At 44.4% G+C, this 4,787-nt stretch overlaps 1 pseudogene; it reads right to left on the reverse strand.

Moving 5' to 3' along the window:
* Window positions 1-183: 183 nt before the first annotated feature.
* Window positions 184-3,677, reverse strand: LOC110329287 (annotated as a pseudogene).
* Between the last annotated feature and the right edge of the window lie 1,110 nt (window positions 3,678-4,787).

A 4,787-nucleotide genomic window follows, 5' to 3' on the forward strand; every position in this document is an offset into this window, starting at 1 on the left:
AGAAGAAGAAGAAGAAGAAGAAGAAGAAGAAGAAGAAGAAGAAGAAGAAGAAGAAGAAGAAGAAGAAGAAGAAGAAGAAGAAGAAGAAGAAGAAGAAAAAGAAAGAAAAGATGATCCATCCAGTCAGTGGGACGAAGAACTCTGTCCATTTTAGTGCTGAAAAGGACTCTGGTTTCTCCACATCTACTCGTTCGCCCAGTCATGGGCACAAGTCTTGTAGTCAATCAATTCTTCGGGCTTAAACCTTAGACCGATCTCTCTCAGCACTCTCCACTGGATCACTGCCAATGTGAATGCAGAAATCCCCACGAATGGTGCCTGGTTTAGAATCCTCTGGGTTGGTCTCTCCCAGCATCTCTCGGCCTGTTTTTACCACATTGAGCCCCTCTAAGACCATGGCCACCACTGGGCCTGAGTTCACGTACTTCAGCGTCCCGGAAAGAAAGGACAGTCTTTCAGGTCAATGTGATGCTGCTTTAGGTATTCTTCAGAAGCCCGAAGGAACGTCATGGCCACCTTCTGCTCGAATCCCTTGATGATCTCGCCCATCAGGCCGCGCTGCACGCCATCTGGCTTTGTGTCGATGAAGGCTCGAGGTTGGTCGGAAAGCTGGTGGGTCGGCTGGTGTCTTCGATGAGTGGAAGCAAAGAGACTAGCTCCATTTATATTTTTAATGCCTTTGAAGAGGTCTAACCCTCTGCCAGTCAACTCAAGCTTCCTACAGTGCTATTGTAGAAACCCAATAACCCCTCAGTGTTTGATTAGGACTATTAAATAGTATAATAAGAATCCTGGCATACTAAAATATATATTAAAAGATTTCAGGAAATGCTGTGGAATTTTCCTAGGAAACAGAAGGAATCTATACCTTTGAAATTGTAATCCAGCCCCAGTTAAATATTTACTTTTATACTACTTGCCTTGGTCATGGTGCCTTCACAGCAATAAAACTCAAACTAAGACACCCCTTCTCCAGTTTCATCTCCTAGACTATTATGAAGTAATTGTTTACTTCAGCTTTTGTGCTCAACTTTGTGTCACAGGGTTGAGGGACACCTGACCTGAGTGGAGAGCTACTGGCCTCTGGATAGATGCTCTCCATTCAGATAAGGTGGCCCTCAACTCTATGACCACCCTTCCTAACCCACTCTGTTTCAGCAGTGAGCAGATGCCCTGTCCTCCCTTCCCCTCAACGCAGATAGCATTTGCTTTACTACTTGAAAATTATTTCTTTCTTCTTCCATTTTTATATATGCATGTGAGTGCATGTGGTGTGAATGTGAGTTCATGTGGTGTGCATGTGGGTGATGTGGTGCATGTGAGAGCATGTGCTATGCATGTGAGTGCATGTGGTGTGCATGTGAGCACATGTGAGTGTATGTGGTGTACATGTGAATGCATGTGAGTACATGTGCTATGCATGTGAGTGCCTATGGTGTGCATGTGACTGCATGTGGTATGCATGTGAGTGGATGTGGTATGCATGTGAGTGTGTGTGGTGTGCATGTGAGTGCGTGTGGTATGCATGTGAGTGCCTGTGGTATGCATGTGAGTACATGTGGTATGCATGTGAGCACATGTTTTCACGTGTAGGAACACATGTGGCACTCTGAGGTTTTTGCCAGGGATCATGCTCTAGTCTACAGATCCCCTCTCCTGACTTCTGAGGCAGTCTTCGTGCTTCTGAAGCAAGCGTTTGAGCCATTGAGCCATCTCCTCAGCCTCCTGCATGGAAAGTATTAAAGAGTAGTAAAACCTATAAAATAAAAACTATTAAGTGGAAATTTACATATTTGCTGTACAGCCTATCAGCTCCCGTTGTGCACTGAGAATTTTCTAACACCCATTTTCCTTTCTAGCCTTTAGTATGCTGGGGGTGACCACGGTCATTTTGTCTTCTACAACCCTGTGCAGAGCAGAAGAGAAACTAAAGGACAGAGTCCTCTGTCTCCCAGCCCAAGCCTTCTTTGTTTCTTTCTCTAGGAACTGACAAAGGTTCTACCACTCTTTTCAGAAAAGATTTTTGCCACCCTCATCACCAGGAATCCCACTGAGGACTTCAAACATCCAGCTCCCAGTAGGCTACAGCAATCCAGGGGAGTTTCACAGCAGCCTGTCTCTCAGCGTGCATTGGGAGGAAATTAGATCTACACATTCCCTCTGGCATGGTGCAGTCTCCTGATTCCCTGTGGGGCAATAACTGGATAAAAGGCATCTCTCAGAAACAATTCTTTTTGACTCCGTAGAAAGATTCCCTGCTTCACTCTGTAGCAGACTCATTTCAGGAAGAATAATGCAATTCAGACTGCTAAACAAGGTCTGATAACTCAGCCAGACACACAGTGTTCAAGCAGTAGCCATATATTGTTAATAACATGGCTTTAAAAGTTCACAAAGGGCAGGAGACATGGCCCAGCAGTTCAGAGTATATGCTCCACTTGGAGGAGCCCTGGGTTCGGTTTCCACACAACTATCCATAACTCCAGTTTTAGGGAATCTGGCCTCGGTGAACACTAAAGCACTTACATGGTGCACAGACATATGCGCAGGCAAAACACTCATACACATAAAATAAGAGTAAACTCATTTTTACAAACATAAGAGTTGTCAAAGACAACCATATCCCTGACTCTAAACTGAAGGACAAATTCCAGTTCCCACAAATGCACACACTGCTTTCCTGAGGCACAGGGTACACCACAGTGTGTGCTACAGCTGTTGAGTGTTTTGATGCCATTTGTTTGTTGTTATTATCTGGTTGGTTGGGTTTTTTTTTGGGGGGGGGGGGACAAGGTTTCTCTGTGTATCTGTGGCTGCCCTGGAACTCACTGTGTAGACCAGGCTGGCTTCAAACTCACAGAGATCCACCTGGCCACTGGGATGAAAAGCATGTTCTACCACCACCCAGGTCAGCTGTCAAGTCTTGGCTAAGTGGATTCTCTGCAGGGTTAGCTGTCCAGAAAGTCAGTTCTTCAGGGTCCAAAATCCAGAAACCCAACATCACCAAAACCAGTTTCTGATTGTCTATTCAAATGCCACATACTGTTCCCTCCCTCTCCTGGGCAACACTTTATTTTTAGTTATTCTGCAGTAGAAATACACTTCCATCTTCAAGTTGTTTGAAAGTACAAGCACATCAATATTGCATGAGTTTTCAAATAATAAACAAACAAAACAGATGAGTGGAGCCAAAATACCATAAAGCAGAGATTCCTGAGTAGTAAGCATTGTTATCTTAGGAGAGCAATTTCTGTCGAGTAGACTATGTGAAGCCTGAGATATGCGTCTATTTTATCTATGAAAGAGTTGGTTTAACCACAATATATGTACTTAATTAATCTTTATAGAAAACCAGGACCAAGATCAAAAAAAAATTTTTAAACATATTTTGTAGGTTATAAATTATCTCTTTTCTAATGCATTAGTGTCTGTAGCTTTCACTAATTCTAAGATTATTTTACAATTATTCTTAGAGATTCTTTTTTAATAATATTTTTATATATTCTTGGAGAATTTGATACAATGTATTTTGAACATACCCACCTCCCTTCTCCAAGTCTCTCCCACAACCACTCCACCCTCCCTCACCTTCCCAACCAACATTGAGTTTTCTCCTCCTCCTCCTCCTCCTTCTTCTTCTTTTCCTCCCACCCAGCCCAACCAATCTTAGTAATCATGGCTACCCTTGTGTGTGGTCAGCCTACTAGGGTCCTTGTCATTAAAGAATACTAACATGTCCTCTCCCATCAGCTACCAAATGCCAACAGAGCCTCAGCTAAGGGTGGGGTTTCATAGCCACCATCCCCCTGCGGTGGTTTGTATGTGAATGACTGCCATAGGTTCATATATTTTAATGCTTGGTCTCCAGCTGATGGGACTCTTAGAGGAGTGGCCTTGTTGAGGGACATGCGTCTCTGGGGTAGGCTTTGAGGTTTCAAAAGCCCATACCATTCCTAGGATGTTCTGGGATTCTTTCTGCCTCATGCTTGTAGATCAAGATGTGAGCTCTCAGCTACTGCTCCAGAGCCATTCCTGCCTCCCTGCTGCTGTGCCCTTACCATGAAGGCCATGGACTCTCACCCTTGGGAGCTGTAAGCTCCAAATAAACTCTTCTATAAGTTGCCTTGGTCACCCCGGGTGTCTTATCACAGCGATAGGAAAGTAACTAATAAAGCACTTATGCTAGGATTTGTCAGGATCGAGCTTGTCTGTTCTGTGCACGCTGACACAGTCACTGTGAATCCATACCTGCAACTGCCTCGTTTGTGCCCCGGAAGCATTCCTTGATGTTATCCACTGCCCAGCTCACACAGGCTCAGATGCGTATGTCCCGCTCAGGTTGAGCACTCCCCAGTCTCTGAGTCAGAGATTCTTAAGAGGAATAGGGATGCTTTTTTTTTCAAAAGTTGCTTTGATGAGGAGTTGGGAAGGTGTGTCAGTGAGTGATTATAGGCTGTGGGAGCAAGGGGATCTGAGTTCAAAACACTAACAACCATGTAATAACAGAGCATGGCCACACATGTCTGCCACCTTGGAATTGGAGCATGGAAGCAGGTGGAGAAATTAGATAGGGGTGAAGGGGTGGGAGAGAATCCCTTGATTTCTCATTCAGTCTGACTATCTTGTTGTATTTTCCTTTTTGTAAAAGATAAATTTCTTTATATAAAAAATACGAGCCGGGCAGTGGTGGTTCACGCCTTTAATCCCAGCACTTGGGAGGCAGAGGCAGGCGGATTTCTGAGTTTGAGGCCAGCCTGGTCTACAAAGAGAGTTCCAGGACAGCTAGA

This window comes from Mus pahari, chromosome 11 (assembly GCF_900095145.1).
Source record: "Mus pahari chromosome 11, PAHARI_EIJ_v1.1, whole genome shotgun sequence".
Lineage (NCBI taxonomy): Eukaryota > Metazoa > Chordata > Mammalia > Rodentia > Muridae > Mus > Mus pahari.